The 24,708-nt window shown below is 45.8% G+C and overlaps 1 protein-coding gene across 6 annotated transcripts in view; it reads left to right on the top strand.

Annotated features, from left to right (window-relative positions):
• The first annotated feature begins 354 nt into the window (after window positions 1–354).
• Window positions 355–24,708, top strand: part of LOC119978357 (transcription factor 20) — a 46,178-nt gene continuing 21,824 nt past the window's right edge. The window contains exons 1-3 of one of the 6 annotated variants that reach the window (XM_038819935.1): window positions 410–473; window positions 1,226–1,397; window positions 22,409–22,489. The gene's annotated coding sequence lies outside the window, so the exon portion shown is untranslated. The other 5 variants (XM_038819937.1, XM_038819934.1, XM_038819938.1 and 2 more) reach the window with 5 other exon arrangements.

Raw genomic sequence — 24,708 nt, 5'->3', positions numbered from 1 at the left:
AGGGCAGCCTGCTGACAGGACAGGGCAAGGCACAAGCTGAACTGCATCTTAGAGAGAGTATACCTGACAAGAGGAAGTACCTCTTCACAAGGACCTCCCTCCCCTGCCCAAGCTGCGAAGTATCTGGGACTTAGCCATGTGAAAAAAATACAGCACTGGGTGGACCTCAGTGATCAGTACTCATCCATTCAGGTGCCACTGGCCTCTAATTGTTTTTCTCTCTCTCTCCCTGTGAGTTGGAACAACATGGCTGCTGAGATTGCGCAGAAAGAATGAAGAGTTAATAAAAATTCTGCATTTCTCTCTCTCTCTCTGGATTTCTGACGGATCTGGATTGTGTTTTTTTGGATTCTACCACCAACTCCCCTCCCCCTTCTGTCTCTCCCCCCCCCCCCCCCCCCCCCTCTCTCTGTCACACACACATTCCCTGTGGAACAGATAAAGAAGACCTAGGAAGCAGAAAATGACTGCAGGTAAATCTTGCAAGCGATTAGCAGTGCCCGCAACAAACAAAAAAAAAGGCACCTTCCGGGGGGAGGGGGCAAAGGATTGCTGTGAGTTAATGCGTCTGGGGAAGGAAGGGGTGGCGGTGGGGATGTAGGGGAGAATCGGGACCGATCCTGATGTGGATCGGCGTCTCAGAGACCCATATCTGAGTGCCCAATGGTAGCTCTTCCCCCCCTTCTCTCTACGCATGCTTTCGATATTCGATTTCTTGCAACTGTGAAACTGAAAGGGATCAGCAGTTCCTCTCAATCCCCGATATTGTTAATCTCAGAGTCTAATGTCATGGAGGGGGGAGGATCGTGTGAAGAGAAAATCTTGTTTAAAAACTACAGAGAGGGACAACATCCGATGTAAGTCTATTTGGCTTTTGATTTTTTTTCCTTCTGCAATGCTTCTGTCTCTGGCGTGTCTTTGAAAGGCAGAGGCCCCCTTTGCTGACTGCTGTTGGTTGATGCAGTCTCTACTGCTGTGTTTACGAACAAGCTCTTTTCGGGTGGCCTGTCTGCCAGCAGATAGAGGGCTGGCAATGCAAATTGCAGCTCACAGATATCATTCCCCCCCCCCCCCCCCCCACCGGTTTAAGTGTAAGGCTGTCTGTCTTGAGAGACATTGGCAGAGATTTGGAGGGAAGGAGGAATTTAATGTAAACAATCATTTATAGATATTTGAGTCTGTGTGTGCATGTATATATTAATATTATATATTGCTTTTGGAACAGTGCACCAGGTTGAAGAAATGCAAAGTCGCTTATTAACGTGACAGACCGAAATATGAGGGAAACATGTTACACAAAGCTTGCCAATGCACAACCCAGGAGCTTATCTATGTCACGCTCATTGGTGGGGTTTGGAGGAATAAGGACCCCAATGTATTTTCCTTAGAATTAGCAGGTGATGAAATGCAACCAGTGCAACTCTGTTTATCTATAGTTATAAATGGTGCTATTTACATTGGGAAGCGTAGAGTTTTTACACGGAAAGAGACCTACCAGCCCATCGTACACCTATTTACTATAATCTCATTTCCCAGCACTTGGCCCCTAGCCTTGTGCGCTGTGGCATTTCAAGTGCTAGTCTAAATACTCATTAAATGTTGTGAGGGTTCACGTCTTTATTGATCAATAAGGGGATCAAGGGTTATGGGGAGAAGGTATGAGAATGGAGATGAGAAAAATATCAGCCATGATTGAATGGCGGAGCAGACTCGATGGGCTGAGTGGCCTAATTCTGCTCCTATGTCTTATGATCTTATGGTCTACCACCCTATCAGGCAGTGAGTTCCGGATTCCCACCGCCCTCTGGGTGAAAACGTTTTCCCTCAAATCTCCTATAAGCCTCTCGCACATTACCTTAAATCTATGTCTCCTGGTTACTGGCCCCTCCGCTAAGGGGAAACGTGCCTTCCGGTCCACTCTCATAATTTTATACACCTCAATCAGCTCCCCCCTCAGCCTTCTCTGCTCCAATGAAAACAACCCCAGCTTATCCAGTTTCTCTTGATAGCTGAAATGCTCCAGCCCAGGCAACCTCCTGGTGAATCTCCTCTGCAACCACTCTAGGGCAATTGCTTCCTTCATGTAGTGCGGTGACCAGCACTGCATGCAGTACTCCAGCTGTGGTGTAACCAGTGCTTTATACAGCTCCATCATAACCTCCCTGCTCTGATATTCTATGCCTTAGTTAATAAAACCAAGTAACCACTCCAGTGTCAAAGCTGGCCATTGACTCTTAATAGATTGCCTCAGGCAGAGAATTTCAAAGCAGCAAAGCTTAAAAACTTCCAGAGGGTGCATGAAAGGTAGTGATAGTACTCTCACCTAAGAGTCAGCAGGTTTCTTGTTCAAGTCCCGTTCCAATGTCAGTATTGAGGGAACACTATTCTGTTGGTGAAGCTATTTTACAGATGAGATGCTAAACCAAGGCCCCATCTATCCTCTCAGGTGGATGTGAAAGATTTCACAGCCACTAATTCAAATAATTTTCGGCAGTGGCCTGGCCAAAATTTATACTTCAAATATCATCAGTAAAAAAGAACAGATGGTCTGGTTACTATCAGATTGGGTTTCTGGGAGCTTGCTGTACAAACATTGGTTGTTGCGATTCCCACACCACAACAATGATTGCTCTTCAAAAGGTTGACTGTAAGGTGCTTTCGGACATCCTGAGCTCATGATAGGCACAAGTTATTTTTTTAACCTTTAGCCAGGCTCAAGGTGTAAGAATTTTATATGAATGCCTGTCGGCATTGGGACACAATTCAAAGTCATGTGACCTATTCCGACAGCCATATTTCCCCCTCAACCAAAATCAGTTTTGACAGAATGAAAGGTTGTATTTTGGTGTTCAGAGTCCTCATGGCAAGGGAATATTCCATTGCAAAACACACATGTTTCTTTTTTTTTATTTTTAAAAATAACTTTAGAGTACCCAATTACTTTTTTCCAATTAAGGGACAATTTTGCGTGGCCAATCCGCCCAACTTCCACATCTTTGGGTTGTGGGGGTGAAACCCACGCAGACACGGGGAGAATGTGCAAACTCCACACGGACAATGACCCAGGTCCTCAGCGCCGTAGGCAGTAGTGCTAACCACTGTGCCACCCTCTTTTATTAAATTTTCACCCTCCAGTTTTGAAGGGGGTGGAGAGCACTGACTATCCACACTCAATAGCTATTATAGTATATAAGAAATAGGAATTGGGCATATGGATCCTCAAGACTTCTCCGCCATTCAATAAGATCATACTTCTGTATCAACTCCATTTTCCCGCTTTATCCTCATATTTTGATTTCCTTAGTGTCCAAAAATCTATTGCTCTAGGTCTTGAATATAGTTATCATTTTGAGCATCCACAGAGAATTCTAGAGAATGCCAAAGTTTCACAGACCTTGTTGTCATTATTCAAGTGCGTAGCCTTGACAGTGAGTGTTGGCAGGCAACGAAAGATGGAAGGAATTTCAGCCAAGCCTGATTTGGGAATCACTGAACTTCAGCTGATCTCTGCCCCCACTATCTCCCAGCCATCCCATCCAGCTCAAGGTCACTGAAAAATTGCAATATCCCTTTTGTAGGTTAAGACTAGTAAACTAGGTTAAGACTGGAGTTTGTGTGGAGCAAACCTGGGATCTTCCAGATCTGTATGCCTCAGCAACACAGTTAAATTACCAAGAGATTAAAACGGGCCAATTTATTCCTGCTTTATGCACATCTGGGGGTGGGATTTCTGGATGACCTGATAGAAATCCTTAGGTTTTGAGAGTAGACAGAGATTTCCACTTGAAGAAAAGCAAAACTTAAGGCCATTAAAATTAGATCACCAAGAAATCAAGTGGGAATTCAGAAGAAACTTATTTATTCAGAGAGTAATGAAAACATAGAACTTGCTACCACAGAGAATGGTACAGATCATAGAATGGTTACAGCACAGAAGAGGCCATTCAGTCCATTGTGTCCATGCCAACTCCCTTTAGGAGCTGCTCAGCTAGTCCACTCCCCTATCTTCTCTCCACAGTCCTGTAAATTTTTTCTCTTCAATAATTATTTAATTCCTTTTTGAAAACCAAAATTGAACGTGCCTGCATCACACTCTTAAGACAGTGCATTCCAGATCCTAACTATTTGCTGTATGTAAAAAAATAAATAAAAGTTTATCCTCTTGTTACCTTTTGCCAATCACCTTAAATTGGTGTCCTCGGGGAGCACGGTAGCGCAGTGGTTAGCACTGATGCTCACAGTGCCGAGGACCCGGGTTTAATCCGGCTCCAGGTCACTGTCTGTGGAGTTTGCACATTCTCCCCATGTCTGTGTGGGTCTCACCCCCACAACCCAAAGATGTGCAGGGTAGGTGGACTGGCCCACTAATTTGCCCCTTATTTGGGAAAAAAATGAACTGGATAAATTAACCTGGTGTTTTTTTTAAATTGCTATCCTCTGGTTCTTACCTTTTTCTGCCAATGGGAACAGTTTCGACTCCGTCTCGACCCATCAGAATTTTGAACACCTCTCAACTTTCTCTGAAAAACATAGAAACTAGGAGTAGGAGTAAGCCATTTGGCCCTTTGAGCTAGCTCCGCCATTCAATATGATCACAGCTAATTTTCTATCTCAATGTCATATTTCCACTTTCTTCCCAAACCCCTCAATGTCATTAAAATGTAAAAGATTATTTATCTCTTTCTTGAATACATTAAATGACTTTACCTTCATAGCCATCTGTGGTAGTGAATTCCACAAGTTCATTGTCCTTTAAGTAAGGAAATGTTTCCTCGTCTCAGTCCTAAATGGTCTACCCCACACCCTGAGACTGTGTCCCCTGGTTCTGGATTCCTCAACCAGGGAAAACATCCTCTCTGTAGCTAGTCTGTCCAGCCCTGTTCTCTAAGCTTCAACAATCTATCCACGTTACTGAAGTCTGTCATCCCCAGAATAATTTTCTATACCCTTTCCAATGCCTTCATATCCTTCCTTAAGCATGGTGCTCAGAATATTCCAGTTGAGACTGATCCAGTGTTTTATAATGGTTTACAATGTTCTTGTATTTTGTGTATATTTATAAACCCCAGGATCGTGTACAATATAATAATAATATAATAATCACTTATTGTCACAAGTAGGCTTCAATGAAGTTACAGTGAAAAGCCTCTAGTCACCACATTCCGGCGCCTGTTCGGGGAGGCCGGTACGGGAATTGCTGCTGGTCTTGTTCTGGGTAAGAAGCCAGCTGTTTAGCCCACTGTGCTAAACCACACCCTTAATAGGGTGTATGCCCTATTAACCACTTTCTCTACATGCCTTGCTATCTTCAAGAATTTATGCACATAGATACCAGAACCTCCTGCTCTTACACCCCCTTTAGAATTGCTTCCTTTATTTTATATTGCCTTTCCTTGTCCTTCCTGTCAAAATATATTACTTCAGACTCCTCTACATTAAGTTTCATCTGTCGCGTATCCAGACACACTACTATCTTGTTATATGTTATCTTGAAGTCGATCTCTCCCATCCTCACAGTTCTCAATACTTCCAAGTTTTGTCATCTGCAAATTTTGAAATTATGCCCTGAACACCAAAGTCCAAATTATTAATATTGTTCAAGAAAAGCAATGATCCTAATAATAAGTCCCACTCCATGCCTTCCTCCAGTCCTAAAAACAGCTATTCACCACTGCTCTTTTTCCTGTCACTCAGCCAACTTTGTACACGTGCTGCCTCTGTCCCTTTTATTTCATTCAACTTTGCTGATAAACACCTTTGGAAGTCCTTGTACACCACATAGACTGCATTGGCCTCATCAACCCTTGCCCTGTTCCTGCCCCTCCTGAGCTCTGCACATGTGATTTTGCTGCTGGTCACTTCGGGATGGTGAGAGAGGGAAGAGGTGAAGAAAATGAGGCACAGATCAAGATTCCTATCTCTGAGTTTTCCCCATATTAAACTCTGGCACAACACAAACTTTTTCTGAAAAATGTTAATGTGGCGTTTTAAAAAAAAATTCATGGAATTTAGGCATCACTGACAAGTCCTACATTTGTTGTCAATCCCTAATTGCTGTTGAATTGAGGGGCTTGCTCAGCCATTTCAGAGGGCAGTTAAGAATTAACCACATTGTTGTTATCTGGAGTCATGTGAAGACCAGACTGGAAAAGGACAGCAGATTTCCTTCCCTAAAGGGCCATTAGTAAACCAGATGGGTCTGCATGACCATCGATGATAGTTTCATGGTCACCATTAGACTAACTTTTAATTCCAGATTTATAATTAATTGAATTTAAATTCCAGCAGCTGTTGTAGTGGAATTTGAACCCATGTCCCCAGAGCATTAGCCTGGGTCTCTGAATTATTAGTCCAGTGGCATTACACTATGCCACCATAAGAGACGGGAAACATAGAAGACTTGGAAACTCTGTATTTCTGTTACTTGTTTCTCTGTCAAAATATTGGACTTGAGAGCTTTCTCTTGATAAAAACAAAATATTACAGACCTCCACAGGACATAGTGCCTTTGTAAGGAGCCTCCCATAATCCCCTCCAGCTCCAGCCCCTGTGACTGACGGGAAGGATACCAACAGCCCAAGTCTGAAGCACCCACTGAACGATCAATTTTCTGCCTCATATGTTTAGTGGTGCTCTTAATTTGGCCCAGCAGCTGTTTCTTACATCCCTCAATTTCACCGCTCACCCTTATCATTGTCCCATTTCACCTCTGTCCTTGACGTGCATCTTACTCCATGTCGCCGTGAGCTACATTATGGGCTGGGAGGTGTTGCCAGAACTGGGACTCATTTCTATTCCCTCACCTCTTACTGTCTAGTGAGAGAAAGCAAGGGAATGCTATTAAGAAGTAGGACTCTCTCAGCAGACATGGAACAAGCGAAAGAACCACAACAGCATGTAGTTTTTAAAAAATAAAACAAATGCACATTACAGGTAACTATTAAGTCCAAAGGAAAACACAAAATTAATTTTAATGACCAGCAATACAAAGTTACAGTAAAAACATTTTTGAGAGTAATCAGCAAGATATCCCTGTTATCAATTTTGAGGCATTACAACAGAATAAGGAACCGAGTAGTGCCAAATAAATAGCCAATTGAATGAATCTATTTATCACAAGAAAATCGAGATACAACCATAACTAGGGGAGGGAAGAATGGGAGAAGGAGAAATCCAGAAGATGATAAGGCTGCAAAGGGAAACAGTAAAAGCGATATCTAAACCCAGAATGATAGGGAACCTTGGATGATTTAATTATGAGGACAGGTTGCATAAACTTGTCTTGCATTTCCTTGAGTATAAAGGGATGATCTGATTGCAATGTTTAAGATATTAAAAGGATTCCATAGGGCCCATACAGAGAAAATATTTCCCCTGGTGAGGGTATCAAGAAAAGTCAGAAAAATCTTAAAGTTAAGGACCAAATCCCTTAAGTTAAATCTGGATGCACTTCTTCTCACCAAGGGTAATAGAGGTCCCTCCACCCAAGACATCAGAAGAACACTTTTAAAAAAGTAGTGTCATGGGATCTTTTACCCCCACCTTCAATTTAGCGTACTAATTTGAAGCTAACACATATCTATCTAAAGTCTCCATTCCCTCCTTTCCCATTTCAATTAAATTCTTGGGCAGGATTCTCCGTTGGCGGATGCAGAAATCGGGAAACCCGCTTGGGCAGAGAATAGGTTCCGACGCCAAAATTGCGGCGGACGCCGTTTTGACGCCAAATTGTAATTCTCCGGTGCCTCAACAACAGTTTCAATGCGGTCCTGAATGCATGTACAGTAAACACTGTTTGCATATATCATTAGCTGGGCTGACCCAGTATTCTCCGGGGCCTCTGTGATTCTCCGCCTCCAATGGGCCAGTACCCGATAGTACAGTTCACTTGTGCTTTTAAAAATCGTGAAACGGGCAGCACAGCTGCACAGTGGTTGGAAAACTACAGCCTCATGGCACCGAGGTCCCAGGTTTGATCCCGGCTCTGGGTCACGGTCCGAGTGGAGTTTGCATATTCTCCCCGTGTTTACATGGGTTTCTCCCCACAACCCAAAGATATGCAGGGTAGGTGAATTGGCCACGCTAAATTGCCCCTTAATTGGGAAAAATGAATTGGGTACTCTAAATTTTTTTTTAAATTGTGAAACTGGCTTTGTGGCTGCTGAGGGGGAGAGAGGGAATACAGAAAGTGTCCAACATCGCCATAATGTGCTGACAGTTGTGCCACTGGCTGGCCGGGTTTCTGCCAGGGCTGGGGGGAGTAGCGGTGGGTGGCTAGGAGGTAGGCTGTGGGGCCAGGGTGGACAGGCATGGAACACCATTGCCATAGCCGGAAAGGCAGCCATGCAGCTGCGCACGCCGCTGACAGCCCATTGTGAACTTAGGCCCTTGGGACGTATAGGAATCCCTCCAAGCTAACCCCCTAGGTGCCCTCTGGCCCCAGCGACCCATCAGCTATATGGGTGTGCTCCAGTGCAACCAGTGCCATCTTGTTGGCTAGGATGAGTGTGTGTGGGGATTGTAATGCGTATATGCGGCTGCAGCTTGTCAGCCTCATGAGTATCATGCACAGACCCGGCGAATCCTGCACCATTTTCATTGGAATCGGTCGCGTTCCACGTGCCACCGATGCTAGCCCTTCCACAGTAGCTGCTTTGGTCCAGGTTCGGCGCCAGTTTTCCTGTCGTGAAAGTCCACGAATCCTGCCCCAACGTCAACACTTAGTCTCAGGAATGGAGAATTCAGCCACTGGACTTTGCTGTGGTGTTGTGGAGATTCTGTGCTGTAATTTCAATGTAAAATCTAAATTGTTCAAAGAGTAGACCATTTTAATTTTAAAAAATAAATTTAGAGTATCCAATATTCTTTTTCTAATTATAGGGCAATTTAGTGTGGCCATTCCACCTACCCTGCACATCTTTGGATTGTGGGGGTGAGACCCACGCAGACACGGGGAGAATGTGCAAGCTCCACCCAAACAGTGACCCGGGGCCGGGATCGAACCCGGGTCCTCGGCGCCGTGTGACAGCAGCGCTAACCAATGCAACCGTACCGTCCTAAACACACCATTTTAAAATTCCCTTTTGATTTTTCACTTGGGTTGCTCAGGGTATTGTTAAATAAAATCTTTAATTCCTGGATAATCTTGGTGGGTTGACAACCCTTATGTAACTGTATGTAGAATGTGTGTGTGTGTTTCCAGTGGAATACCTGGCCATGTCCCATAGCCACCCTTTCCCCGACAGAGACAATTTGTGATTTGCCTCAACGCTTATCACCATGGAAACAGCCACATCATTTATAATAGTTCTATTTGCTTTTCTCCAGGTAAATTATTAATCATTGGATTTTGTTTGGAGTGGCCAAATCATCCAATTGTTCTGGATATCCATCAGAGCTCAGCTTTGTTCCTAAATGTGTGTCACCAATAAGACCAGAAACAAGGGTTAGAGTTAGCAAGTCCGTTTGAATGTATTCAACAACAACTTGTATGAAAGCAAAATACAGTTGATGCTGAAAATGTGAAATAAAAACAGAAATAGTCACCAGGTCAGATAGCATTTCTGGAGAGAGGAATAGAATTAACATTTCAGGTCAATGACTTTTTGTCAGAAAATGGAACTTGAATTCATATATATAAAAAAAAACAACAACTGGTTTAGCACAGTGGGCTAAGACAGCTGGCTTGTAATGCAGAACAAGACTAGCAGCGTAGGTTCAATTCCCGTACCTGCCTCCCTGAACAGGCACCGGAATGTGGCGACTAGGGGCTTTTCACAGTAACTTCATTGAAGCCTACTTGTGACAATAAGCAAATATTATTATTATAATATAGGCCTGTAATGTGGTAAAACACCCAAAGGTGCTTCACAGAAGCAGAATTTAACACCGAGCCACATAAGGAGATATTAGGGTGGATGATCAAAAGCGTGGTCAAACGGGTAGGTTTTAAGGAACCTCTAAATGGGAAGAAATATGTAGAGAGATGGAGGGAAGTCCAGAGCTTAGGGCTAAGTGGTTGAGGACACTGTTGCCAATGATGAAATTATTAAAATCGGGGATACTCAAAGGACCAGAATTGGAGGAATGCAGATATCTTTGGAGGATAGGGCGGGGTGGGATGATGGAGGGATTTGGAAACAAAAATGAGAAGTTTAAAATTGAGTCTTTCCTTCACATATACAATATAGGTCAGCGAGCATAGGGGTGATGGGTGAACAAGCGTTGATGAGAGTTAGGACACGGGCAGCAGAGTTTTGTATGATCTCAGGTTAATGGAGGTTAGAAAATGAAGATGCCACCTCTCACCTCCGTCTGCCCTGTCTCCACACTCCTGCAGTTGGTTAGTAGTTGTACAGCCATTTTTCTCATTTCTGATGAGGAAATGGAAAATCTTTTTGAAATGCCTCTGATTTTGCTCCAAGGTGTTGCTCAGAGCAGTGTTCTCAAGATTAGATTTCAATTCCTGGAATCTTCAGGATAATCCCAGAGGGTTGGAAACCTGAGGGGTGATCCAAACATGAGAGCTGAAGTGACAACCGTTGACATTCATTTAACTTTATTGACCTCAGGAAAGGTAGAAAGATGCCTATGGAGTGGCAAAGATTTTTCTTTTGACACAGAGAATGTTTTGAACTGCCTGAAAAGGTGGCCAAAGCAGATTCAACTATAACTTTCAAAAGAAAATCAGATAAATATTTGAAAAGGAAAAATTTGCAGGGAAATAGGACTATTGAATAGCTCTTTCAAAGAGCCAGCATGGATCTCAGGGCTGAATGGCAGCCTTCTATCGTGTTTCAGTCCATTAGATGTCCAGAGCTCGTGGATGTTCTGGACTCTTGCGCCAAAGTCGATTGATCAACAATTTACCCGAGTGGAGGAAGAAACCTGAGGTAACCATATTAAAATATGTGGCTATTACTTTGGTGGTAGAGAAACTTCAAATGGTCTGTTTCAAGCAGTGTTGAGGGAACTTGTAAACTTATCTCAGTGCAGGGAAATCCTCGGACAAAGTTTGGGCCATAATTTTGCTGCTCCTCCGTGATATTTTTAATGTACATTGAATGATAAAGAATAAAATCTCAGCTGTTTTGGTACTTAGTCATGCGGAACCATATAGTTCACAACGGTCTGACCAATTTGGTCTCCAGATGAGTTAGCTATCTCAACCAGGACAGTGGGGTGAGCATCACAGTTTGCTTTAATGCCCCTGGGCTATGGAGAGGGAAATATTTCCCTTCTGGAAAGGGTGTGGTGCACATAGCCACTAAGGACTGGATTATGCTCGACATTGATGTTAACTAGCAATTGCTTGTGAGTAGTGGAGGGTCACAGGCGGGTTGTGAACTACCACAGCAAGTTTCAAGTTCCTTGAGGGTTTAAAAGCAAAAGTAAATCTGTATGTGATAAAATTTCAGGGAGACACGTGCTCTCATCAGTGAGTAAGTCTGTATCTGTCTGTGTTGCTGATTTGATTACGTGCAACAGATGGCTCCATTCTGACACAGCAGGATAATGAAGAAGAGACGTGATTCCTGGAGTATCTACAGGATGCAAGAGTAGTTCAATTGCAGCAATGTGGAAACAGAGTGAGGGAGGGAGAACGCGAGTGGGAACAACAGACAGCAAGTGAGAGCATAATAACAGAATCAGAGACAGATAGACAGTATGGGAGAGAGAGAGAAAGAGACAGTCAGGGTACAAGAGAAAGGCAGGCAGAAAGAATGCGAGAAAGACCATGTGAAAGCAAGATAGATCATAGAATTTAGATGCAGAAGGAAGCCATTCAGCCCATCGAGTCTGCACCGGCTCTTGGAAAGAGCACCGTACTTAAGCCCACACCGCCACCCTATCCCTGTAACCCAGTAATCCCACCTAACCCTTTTTGGACACTAATGTCAATTTATCATTGCCAATCCACCTAACCTGCATATCTTTGGACTGTGGGAGGAAACCAGAGGAAACCCACGCAGACACGGGGAGAACGTGCAGACTCCACACAGATAGTGACCAAGCCGGGAATCGAACCTGGGACCCTGGAGCTGTGAAGCAACAGTGCTAATCACTGTGCTACCATGTTGTCCATGATGCAGAAAGGCAAAGATCGAAAGGGTGAAACACTGATGGAGGCAATAAAGGAAGGAGATAAATGCAGAGAATGAGTGTGAGGGAGGAAAATTGTGAGAGGAGTTGCAGGTGAAGACAGATTTACTGAGGCTAGCGTGAGCGATAGTCATACAGGCAGAGAATGAGAGTGTATTAGAGAGAGAAAAAGGAGACCTGTTGAGATGTTCTGTGAGTAATGTAGCCAAAAGCAGAGAGAGACAATCAGAAAGTAAAACAGTCTGAAAGCCAATGGAAAAGAGGATGTGGGATCTCTCCCATGGTGCAGGTGCAGTTTGTTTTCTGATCAATGTTAGTTATTGTGAAGATTTGTACTTTTTCTGATTTGATTTGATTGTAACATTTTGGGATACATCTTGGCCATTGTTGGCAACCCCTCCTCCATCCACGGATGGGCAGCGCTCCTCCAGGATCGGGTGGGTGACCCCTCCTCCCTCCATCCACTTGTGGGCACCCCCTCCTCCATCCACAGATGGGTGACCCCTCCTCCATCCACGGATGGGCGACCCCATCTCATTCCCCTCCAGTAGAGTCCAAATGGAGAATGAGATGAATGAGAACAGACTGAGATCTAAAGTGTGGCGCAAAGAAAGCCCCCAAGGTTAAGGGGAGTGGAGCTGAGATAATTCAGACAGAAATTGAAAGAGTGATGCCAACATCTGTGCAGGGAGCAGCAGAATCTGAGGAATCTAAAGTCTTGATCAAAGGTATGTTTTGAGGTAAGGATCTAAAATAAAGGACTAGAAAAAATAAACCAGGTTTAAGAAGTATGAGATATTAAATCTTAAGTCTTAAGCTTTATTTCTGGTAAGTTTGGTTGGTAGTCTAATAAATAAAGGCATGAAAGACACCTCATGGCATGTACATGCTGTGTGATGTGGAAGCTTCAGGATGCTGCTCATGTCCTGAGGAACCACATGTGCAGGAAGTGTCTTCAGCTGGAAGAGCCTGAGCTCTGGGTTTTGTAGCTTCACTCGCAGCTCGAATCACTAGAGTGTATGCAGGGATAAGGCTGAGAGCTTTATGGATATCACATTTCAGAAGGTGGTCACCCAGCAGTTTGAGTGAGCTGGTAGAGAGGGAATGGCTGACTACCAAACAGACAGAAGAGGACCAGGCAGGTAGTGCAGGAGTTCTCTGAATATGTGTTGCTCTCTAACTACTGGTGAGTCCAATGGTTCCTTTGGTGAGTACCAGAGCTAAGTTTATGGCTGGCTCAGCTGTACAGAGGGGGAGGAAGAAGGACAGCAATAAAATAGTAATAAGGGATTCAATAATTAGAGGAGCAGGCTGGTGTCTCTGCGACCACATAAGCGATTGCAGGATGGTTTGTTACGTCCCTGCTGCCTGGATAAGGATGTCACTGAATGGCTAAAAACATTATGAGAGGTGAGGGTGAATAGCCAGATGTCATGGTCCATATTGGTACCAACAACAAAGAGGGATGAGGTCCTGCAGGCAGATTCTAGGGAGGATGGAAAGAAATTAAAAAGTAGATTATCATAGAATTTACAGTGCAGAAGGAGGCCATTCGGCCCATCGAGTCTGCACCGGCTCTTGGAAAGAGCACCTTACCCAAGGTCAACACCTCATCCCTATCCCCATAACCCAGTAACCCCACCCAACACTAAGGGCAATTTTGGACACTAAGAGCAATTTATCATGGCCAATCCACCTAACCTGCACATCTTTGTGACTGTGGGAGGAAACCGGAGCACCCGGAGGAAACCCACGCACACACGGGGAGGATGTGCAGACTCCGCACAGACAGTGACCCAAGCCGGAATCGAACTAGGGACCCTGGAGCTGTGAAGCGATTGTGCTATCCACAATCCACAAGTAGGTAGTAATGTCTGGGGTACACCTGTACTAGTGAATACAGAAATAGAAGCATAGTGCACCTGAATATGTGAGAGACGATACAGCAGGGAGGGCTTTGAATCCTTGAAGTAGGTGGGACCTGGACAAGATGGATACGTTGCACTTCAACTGGCCTGGAACCCTTTTAGCTAAACACAGGATCAAGTATGAAATCAGATGTAATGCATGTTCTTGTCATCTTGTATGTCTCATTTTGGGGGGACGACAATGAATTGGATTCAATTTGAATTTGAATAGTTTCTTTGAGTGATGGGAACCTGAGTGTGCATTCTTGAAGAAGATGAGCAAAGCTGGAAATAGAAAGCAGGAAATTAGTAGCAAGTATGGAAAGCAAAGAAATCAAAGGTTAGAATATGGTCAACAAAGCGGGGAGAGTGTGGGCTTGGCATCAGGGGGTGTTGTGGGCTTGTGTTCTTTGTTCCTGTGGATTTTTGGTTTCCTGATATTTCTATGTACATATGCAAAATGCCTTTAATAAAAACATTTAAAAAAAAGAAAATGGACAACAAAGGAGTTGTTTCAGAGAGCAATAGTATATGCTTCAATGCAAGAGTCAATGAATAAAGCAGAAGGTGAACTGACGGCACAGATTATGAAACTATAACCATTACTGAAATACAGCATAAAGAAGGGCAGGGATAGCAGCTCAACATCCTGGTTACAAGGCTTTCAAATGGCAGAGAAAAGATAAAAATGGAGGGTAGGGTCAAATGTTGGCCATATGGGTTGAACTGAGGAACTGAAAAGGGACATTCTCACCACTGATAGACACCCAACTGGCCAGAGAGAGATAGAAGAGCAAATATCTAGGTAATTATCTGAAGTTTAGGAACAATAGGGTATAGTAATAGGAATTTAAATTACCCCAATATTAGCCAGGATATAATCAGCGTAAAGAGTATGTAGAATCCCTAAAATGTGGGTGGAGGAAGGGTGATAGGGGCATTTTAGTGGTAAGACCATAAGATGAAAGAGCAGAAGTAGGCCATTTGGCCCACTAAGTACACAATGCCATTTAAGATCATGACTGATCTGAAAATATAATTCTCAACTCCACTTTCCTGTCTTATCCCCATAACCCTTGATTCCTTCGCTGATTAAAAAATTGTCTATCTCAGCCTTGAACATACCCAATGACCCAGCCTCTACAGCTCTCTACTGTGAAGAATTACACAGATTCACTACCCTCTCTGTCTTAAATGAGTGACCCCTTACTCTGACTAGTACCCAATTCTATTTTTTTTCAATTAAGGGGCAATTTAGCATGGCCAGTGCACCTGCCCTGAACACCTTTGGGTTGTGGGGATGAGACCCATGCAGACACGGAGAGACTGTGCAAACTCCACATGGACAGTGACCCGGGACTGGGATCGAACCCGGTTCCTTGGCTCCCTGAGGCAGCAGTGCTAACCATTGTGCCACCATGCCGCCCTTGACCCCTTACTCTGAGATTATGCCCTCTGGTGCTCAGCTCTTTCAGAAGGGGAAACAACTTCACCGCATCTACCCTGACAAGCCCCACTGACAATCCTATCTGTCTTTACAAGGTCATCTCTCATTCTTCTAAACTCAAATGAGTACAGTCCAATCTACTCGATCTCCCCTCATAAGAAAATTCCTCCATACTGGGATCAATCCAGCAAACATTCTCTGGACTGCTTCTCTGGTAGCTATCATAAGTGAGTTAGATTTCATGTAGTTATGGTAAAGGACACATAGACCAGGGTTAAAACATTTAAATTGGAGAAGGCTAATTTTGCTCATTTGAAATGTGATTTGGCAAAAATGACTGCAATACATCTGTCACAGCAGAGGGAAGCATTCAAGAGGCAAATAGAAAGGGTTTAGAACAAATATGTTCCACAAAAAAAAATGGTGAGACTCCCAAATTAAGACACCCTGGGTGTTGCAGGGGATTGGGGGTAGAGTACTAGATTGGATTGAGGATTGGCTGACTGACAGAAAGCAGAGGGTTGGTATAAAAGTTCTTCTCTGGCTGACGAACTGTAACTAGTGGGGTGCCACAGGATTCAGTCCTCGGACCTCAACTGTTTATAATCTGTATAAATGATCTGCAAGCAGGGGCAGAGTGTAATACAGAAATTATATCAGATGTTGGTGAGACCACATCTGGAGTATTGTGTCCAGTTTTAGTCTTATGTGAGGAAGGATGTGACAGCATTGGAGGCAGTTCAGAGGAGGTTCACCAGATTGATTCCAGGGATGAAAGGGTTAACGTATGAGGAGAGATTAAACAGTTTGGGCTTATACTCGCTGGAGTTTAGAAGGATGAGAAGGAATCTGGTCGAGGTGTATAAAATACTAAATGGGATTGATAAAGTAAATGTCGACTTTCCCTTGTGGGGAAACCTAGAACAAGAGGTCACGGATATAGGTTGAGAGGCGATTGATTTAGAACTGAGATGGGGAGGAATTACTTCTTGTGGAGGGTGGTAAATTTGTGAGACTCACTGCCCCATAGTGCGGTGGAATCTGAGTCATTAAGTGGTTTCAAGAATGAGATAGATATATTTTTGACAAAAAACGGGTTAAAGGGATATGAGCAACAGGTGGGGAGGTGGGTTTCAGACCAGGAAGAGATCAGCCATGATCTGATTGAATGGCAGAGCAGGCTTGAAGGGCTGAATTGTCCACTTCTGCTCCTATGTTCCTATAAGAAGCATAGAGAGTAGGATGTGGCAAAAATGGAAAGCTTATTGCCAGACACTGAGAGCTCAACACTGTATAAAACCTGAAGTATAAAAAGTGCAGGAGTGAAGTTAAAAGAAAATTAGAAAAGGAAAGAGAGGGCATGAAAAAATTTTGCCAAGTAAAATCAAGGAACACCCAAAAATGTTTTATAACTATATAAAAATCAAAATGTTAACGAAAGAAAGGGGAATTTCAGATCACAAAGGTAACCTGTTTGTATCGGCAGACGATGTGTACAAGTTTGTTTTTGGAACCAAACCAGGGAACAGCAAACCAGTGATGGGAGAGGAAAGGAATGCAACCATTATTGCAGATCATGTAATTTGCTGGTGTGTATAAATTTTAATTAGGAACGCACAGAATAATTCTGGTCAGTCAGCATGGATTTGTTAAAGCAAGGTCATCTATCTAACTTGATAAAGTCATTTGAGGAGCTAACAAAGATTTTAGCAAGGCTTTTGGCAAGATCCCATATGGCAGATTGTTCAGCAACGTAAAAGCCCATGGGATTCAAGGGAAAGTGACAAATTGGATCTAAAATTGGCACGGTGGCAGGGATCAAACTGTAATGGTCATCGGGTGTTCTTGTGACTGGAAAGCTGTTTCCAATGAGGTTCCCCGGCTCAGTACCAGGTCTCTCGTTTCATGGTGCATTGATGATTTTAGCCTTAAATGTGGTGGGTGATTACGAAGTTTGTAGTCTATACAAAAACTGGGCATGTGATTGATAGTGTGGTATAGAGCTGTAGACTGCAGGAAGATATCAGTGATCATGGGTAGAAAAGTGGCATCTGAAATTCAGTTTGGCGAAGTGAGAGGTAATGTATTTTGGGAGGGGTGAACAAAGCAAGGAACTACACAATAAATGGTAGCATATTGAGAAGTATAGCAGAACAGAGGGACTTTGAAGTGCATTGCCCAGAGATCTTTGAAAGTAGCAGCATTGGCAGATAAGATGGTTAAGGAAGCATATGTGATTTATACCTTTGTTAGCTGAGGCATAAGATACAAGAACTGGGAAGTTATGCAGAAATGTATAAAATACTAGCTCGCCCAGAGCTAGAGTAATGCATACAGTCCGGCCTCAACATTATAGGAAGGATGTGATTGTACTAGAGAGTGGCCAGAGGAGATTTACATGGATGTTGCCAGGAATGGAGAATGTTAGTCATGAGGAAAGATTGAGATAGGCTGGAGTTGTTTCCTTTGGAAGATAGGAGGCCGAGAAGAGATTTAATTGAGGATATAAAATTCTGAGAGACCTAAATGGGTTGATGGATGATTAGATAAGAAGGACCTATTTCCCGACACAAAGAAGTCAATAACCTGGTTTAAAAGTAATTGTTAGAAGAATTAGAGGGAAGTTGAGAAATGTTTTCACCAGAGGCTAGTTGGGTCTGGAACTCACTGTCTGAAAGTGTGGTAAGCAAAACTGTTGTGGCATTTTAGAAAAACTTGCATATGCAGTTGAAATTTCCAAGACAATGAACCAAGAACTGGAAAATGGGATTTGGCTGGATAACGTTTTTTCAGCCAGCGATTGGTTGAATGACCTCCTTTTCCATAAACGTTCTATGTTTCTATTCATTGAGGGCGACATGGTGATGCAGAGGTTAGCACTGATGCCTCACAGCGCCAAGGACCCAGGTTCGATCCCTGCCCCGGGTCACTCTCCACGTGGAATTTGCACATTCTCCCCGTGTCTGCATGGGTCTCACCCTCACAAACTCAAACATGTGCTAAATTCAACTTTAATTGGGTACTCGAAAAATTTTTTTAATGTTTCTCTTCATTGATAGATGATTCCTCCTTTATCCATTACTAATGCTGTTTATTCCCACCTTTATAATATTACCTTTCTGAAACCTTGCAGCAGCTAATCAGCTGCTGATATTCTCATCCGTGCTTTTGTTGCCTTCAGACTTGACTATTCCAATGGCCTCCTGACTAGTCTCCGACCTTCTACACTCTATATTCTTGAGCTCATCCAAAAATCTGCAGCCCTTGTCCTGAATTGAACCAAGTTCCATTCATCCATCAACCCAGTGCTTGCAGACCTACATTGTCTCCTGGTGCACTGATGCTTCAAATAAAAAATTCTCATCTTGTGTTCAAATCTCTACAAGCTTTAACAGCCTCTCACAACCCTCTGCAGCCCTGCATTCCTCCAATTCTGTCCAGTTGTGCACCTATGACTTCCTTGATTGGATTGGATTGGATTATTGTCACATGTACCGAGGTACAGTAAAAAGTACTTTTCTGTGAGCAGCTCAACAGATCATTAAGTACATGGGAAGAAAAGGGAATAAAAGAAAATTCATAATAGGGCAACATAAGGTATACAGTGTAACTACATAAGCACCAGCATCAGATGAAGCATACAGGGGTGTAATGTTAATGAGGTCAGTCCATAAGAGGGTAATTTAGGAGTCTGGTAACAACGGGGAAGAAGCTGTTTTTTGAGTCTGTTCGTGCGTGTTCTCAGACTTCTGTATCTCCTGCCCGATGGAAGAAGTTGGAAGAGTGAGTAAGCCGGGTGGGAGGGATCTTTGATTATGCTGCCCGCTTTACCCAGGCAGCGGGAGGTGTAAATGGACTCAATGGATGGGAGGCAGGTTCGTGTGATGGACTGGGCGGTGTTCACAACTCTCTGAAGTTTCTTGCGGTCCTGGGCCGAGCAGTTGCCATACCAGGCTGTTATGCAGCCAGAGAGGATGCTTTCTATGGTGCATCTGTAAAAGTTGGTAAGAGTTAATGTGGACATGCCGAATTTCCTTAGTTTCCTGAGGAAGTATTGGCGCTGTTGTGCTTTCTTGGTGGTAATGTCGACATGGGTAGACCAGGACAGATTTTTGGAGATGTGCACCCCCAGGAATTTGAAACTGCTAACCATCTCCACCTGGGCCCATTGATGCTGACAGGGGTGTGTACAGTACTTTGCTTCTTGAAGTCAATGACCAGCTCTTTAGTTTTGCTGGCATTGAGGGAGAGATCGTTGTCGCTGCACTACTCCACTAGGTTCTCTATCTCCCTCCTGTATTCTGACTCGTCATTATTCGAGATCCGGCCCACTATGGTCATATCATCACCAAACTTGTAGATGGAGTTGGAACCAAATTTTGCCACGCAGTCGTGTGTGTACAGGGAGTAGAGTAGGGGGTAAGTACGCAGCCTTGCGGGGCCCCGGTATTGAGGACTATTGTGGAGGAGGTGTTGTTGTTCATTCTTACTGATTGCGGTCTGTTGGTCAGAAAATTGAGAATCCAGTTGCAGAGTGGGGAGCCAAGTCCTAGATTTTGGAGATTTGATATGAGCTTGGCTGGGATTATGGTGTTGAAGACGGAGCTGTCATCAATTAATAGGAGTCTGATGTAGGAGTCCTTGTTGTCGAGATGCTCTAGGGATGAGTGTAGGGCCAGGGAAATGGCGTCTGCTGTGGACCGACTGCGACGGTATGCAATGTGCAAGGCATTCTGGGAATATGGAGGTGATGCGCTTATTGATCAACCTCTTGCAGCACTTCATTGCGACTGAAGTCAGGGCCACCAGACGGTAGTCATAGAGGCACGTTGCCTGGTGTTTCTTTGGCACTGGTATGATGGTGGTCTTCTTGATGCAGGTGGAGACCTCGGAGTGGAGTAGGGACAGGTTAAAGATGTCCGCGAACAGGCCCTGAGTAGGTTAAACTCGACCGCGACATGTGCTAGGCTCGGGCTGATCCAATTTAAGGTCGTTCACCGGGCCCATATGACGGTGGCTCGGATGAGCAAATTTTTCGGGATAGAGGACAAATGCGCTAGGTGCGCGGGAGGACCAGCGAACCATGTGCACATGTTTTGGGCATGCCCTGAGCTGAGGGGGTACTGGGAGGGATTTGCGGGGGTCATGTCCCAGGTGCTAAAAACAAGGGTGGTGATGAGTCCAGGGGTGGCAATTTTTGGGGTTTCGGAAGACCCGGGCGTCCAGGGGGAGAAAGCGGCCGATGTGCTGGCCTTTGCTTCCCTGATAGCCCGGCGACGAATATTATTGGTGTGGAGGGACTCAAAGCCCCCGAAGACTGAGTGGTGGCTTGCGGACATGTCAAGTTTCCTGGGGATGGAAAAAATTAAGTTCGCCTTGAGGGGATCTGTGCAGGGGTTCACCCGGAGGTGGCAACCATTTATTGACTTCTTTGCGGGAGAGTGAGCGTCAGCAGGGGGGTGGGGGGAGGGGGGGGGTAGAGTAGAGTAGGAGGGAAAATATGGCGGGTAGTACGGGTGGGAGGGGAGCGGGCTTGTGCAATACGGTACGATGGAAGTATTGAAAGTACGTGGATGTTTGCACATTTTTGCCTTTTTTGCTTCCTTTCTGATGATGTCTGTAACTGTTTATAAAGCCAAAAACTACCTCAATAAAATTGTTTATTAAAAAAAAAGATGTCCGCGAACACCTCTGCCAGCTGGTCCGTACAGGCTCTGAATGCACGACCAGATATCCCGTCCGGGCCTGTCGCCTTCCGAGGGTTCACTTTCAGGAAGGCTGATCTGACTTCAGAAGCTGTGACAGTGGGTAGGGGTGAGTTATGGGCTGCTGGGGCACTCAACAGCATTTATTGACCGTCTTCAGCTGTCTCAATTCTAAATTCCAAAATCCCCTCCCTAAATCTCTGTGCCTCCTTCTCCTCCTTTGAAGAAACTACTTCACCAGCCCTCTTGGTTTCTCTCTTGGCTTAGAGTCAATTATTTTCACCTGATTACATTCCTGCAAAGCACCTTGAGACATGTTACTATGTTAAAGGTGCTATATAATTGCAAGTTGTTGTTGATTGATATTTAGGGTACAGTTGATTAAAGCCGAGTTTTAGACCACAAAGGGTTAAAAGCTTGTATTTTACATGCTCCTTTCTCAGCACGGATTGCAGATTTGAACCTGTGACCTTTCTTGTCTATTTGCCTCAGCATCACAGACCAGTGGATTTCCTGTTCCTTAAATGTGAAACTAGGATACCTGTGCTTTTTTGCTGAAGTATTCAGAATCAATAAGACTCGGTGTGAGCGACTATTTATAAAGCACTGCCAGTGGACTGTGTTCTAATCGTGTGAAGATGGCTTTCTCAATAGTGCTTGGTGATTTTTTTCTGTACCATCAGATGGGGTTTTACACCAATATCATCACCAATTTACAGAAGGGAAGGGGAGGATCAGCAAAGAATATGAAAAAAAATCAAAGCAAAGGAAAAATGCACTTAAAAATTGGGCTCCTAGCAACCAGGCTACCCTAGCAGACATGTAGAGGATTATGCTCTCTTGTATTGTGATTCCTGGGTTGGATTAACTGGTGTTTAGTTGGCAGCATTTAGAATTGTTCGAAGCTTTTAACCCTCACTGGTTTAAACCAAACCTTGGCTGACTGACTTGAAGAAATACCATTTTAAACAGGTAATTACTGGTATAGGGGCTGGTTTAGCACATTGGTCTAAACAACTAACTTGTAATGCAGAACAATGCCAGCAGCGCGGGTTCAATTCCCATACCAGCCTCCCTAAACAGGCACCGGAATGTGGCGACTAGGGGTTTTCACAGTAACTTCATTGAAGCCTACTTGTGACAATAAGCGATTATTATTGCAATGTATTCCTCCCTTATTCCTGTCTCTCACCTCTGTTGGAGATGAAATTTTTTTTTTGCCTTTTCTTAATTTTTTTTCATTTCAGAGTGAACTGAATGGGCATCAGACCCAAACTCAAGTCCCACTCACTGCTCATCAGATGCCCAGGGTGTGAAGCCCAGACGAGGTAACTTTGCCTTCATCCCCACTGCAGCCTTGTCTCGATTTCTCGTGTCGAACTTCCATCCTGACTTGAGCTCTGTTAACGCTGGGCAGAGTGAGGATCAAATCAGTGACCTGGGACTGGTACTGTTCACTCGACCTAAAGGTTTGAAATCCTTTCGCTGGTTTTGGGGGGGGGGGGGGGAGGGGGTGTTGGTAGCCAGATGACCCTGACTGACCCCCCCCCCCCAAAAAAAAATTTGGGGATCACTTGAACAGGACCACTTAACACCTCACCTGAAGAAAGTGAAGGGAATCACCTCTCATTTCACAATCCCCAATCTGGCCTCCATCAAACCCCCTCCGCATACCACAGCGAAAACTAAACGCACTAAAAGACAAAACCCCACCCCTCCCCTGACCCGCTGGGACAGGGTGATCTGACCTCAGCTGCGTATAAATGTGTGCAGCAGGAAGTCGCTGGGGAAAGGGAACTGCCTACTCCAGGCTGCAGCCACTTGTGATGTGATTAGACTCGGATTTGGGGAATGAGCCAAGTCTGCGGCAGCCACTCAGCTGCGAACCATCCAATGGCAGGGCCAGCTCGCCTGCAGTGTGGGCGCTAACATTAATTTGCTGCAGCCGCTCCTGTTTATTGAAGCTGCCGGCAGCCCGAGCGCCGTCCACCCAGCCTTCTGTCATCAACCCAGCAGCACTTCACTCATCAGCCAAACGTGACCCAAACCCTCTCACCCCTCCACCGGCTCCCTGCCCCCCCCCCCCCCCCCCGGGCCCCCGCCCCCCACCCCTCCCCATCTCCCTGCCCCGGCTCCCTACCCCCCCTCCCCCGGCTCCCTGCCCCTCACCCCCTGTCTCCCTGCTCCCCACCCCCTGTCTCCCTGCTCCCCCCTCCCCGTCTCCCTGCTCCCGTCTCCCTGCTCCCCCCCCCCCTGTCTCCCTGCTCCCCCCACCCCCCCCCGTCTCCCTGCTTCCCCACCTCCCTGTCTTCCTGCCCCCCCCGTCTTCCTGCCCCCCCGTCTTCCTGCCCCCCTTCGTCTTCCTGCCCCCCTTCGTCTTCCTGCCCCCCTCTGTCTTCCTGCCCCCCTCCGTCTTCCTGTCTCCCCCCCCCGTCTTCCTGCCCCTCCCCCGTCTTCCTGCCCCTCCCCCGTCTTCCTGCCCCTCCCCCTTCTTCCTGCCCCTCCCCGTCTTCCTGCCCCTCCCCCGTCTTCCTGCCCCTCCCCCGCCTTCCTGCCCCTCCCCCGTCTTCCTGCCCCTCCCCCCGTCTTCCTGCCCCCCCCGTCTTCCTGCCCCCCCCCGTCTTCCTGCCCCCGTCTTCCTGCCCCCCCGTCTTCCTGCCCCCCCCGTCTTCCTGCCCCCCCCCCGTCTTCCTGCCCCCCCCCGTCTTCCTGCCCCCCCGTCTTCCTGCCCCCCCCCGTCTTCCTGGCCCCCCCCGTCTTCCTGCCCCCCCCCGTCTTCCTGCCCCCCCCCGTCTTCCTGCCCCCCCCCCGTCTTCCTGCCCCCCCCGTCTTCCTGCCCCCCCCCGTCTTCCTGCCCCCCCCCCGTCTTCCTGCCCCCCCCGTCTTCCTGCCCCCCCCTCCGTCTTCCTGCCCCCCCCCCTCCGTCTTCCTGCCCCCCCCCTCTCTCTTCCTGCCCCCCCCTCTCTTCCTGCCCCCCCCTCTCTTCCTGCCCCCCCTCTCTTCCTGCCCCCCTCTCTCTTCCTGCCCCCCTCTCTCTTCCTGCCCCCCTCTCTCTTCCTGCCCCCCCCTCTCTTCCTGCCCCCCCCTCTCTTCCTGCCCCCCTCTCTCTTCCTGCCCCCCCCCCTCCGTCTTCCTGCCCCCGCCCCCAACCCCCTGGTCTCCCTATCCCCGTCTCCCTGTCCATTCCCCTATCTGCCTGTTTGTCCACTCTTTCCCCCCCCCCCCCAATTAACATTTTGATGCAGTGAACATTTTGGGGGAACATCATGTGGCCTCCACCCCATGCCTCACCCCTCCCCTCCTCACAGTCAATCTGCATCTCAGCGAAGTGGGCATTTAATTTTGTGCTTGTGAATACAAACAAGCACTGGTATGCGATGGGGGCCATTTTTGTCTTCATTCAATGTTCACATGTACCTTCCACTGGTGGTCACTGGAATCGGCCCAATCTCCTCCAGTCCAGCCCCTTCTGCACCACACACCTTAGAACATGGCGCACTGTGTTCTGCAGTCAAAAACTAATTGTTTTAATCACATTGCCTGCTTG

The sequence above is a fragment of the Scyliorhinus canicula genome, chromosome 15 (assembly GCF_902713615.1).
Source record: "Scyliorhinus canicula chromosome 15, sScyCan1.1, whole genome shotgun sequence".
Lineage (NCBI taxonomy): Eukaryota > Metazoa > Chordata > Chondrichthyes > Carcharhiniformes > Scyliorhinidae > Scyliorhinus > Scyliorhinus canicula.
The sequence above is the reverse complement of the archived record's forward strand: the minus strand, read 5'-3'. Positions and strand labels throughout refer to the sequence as shown.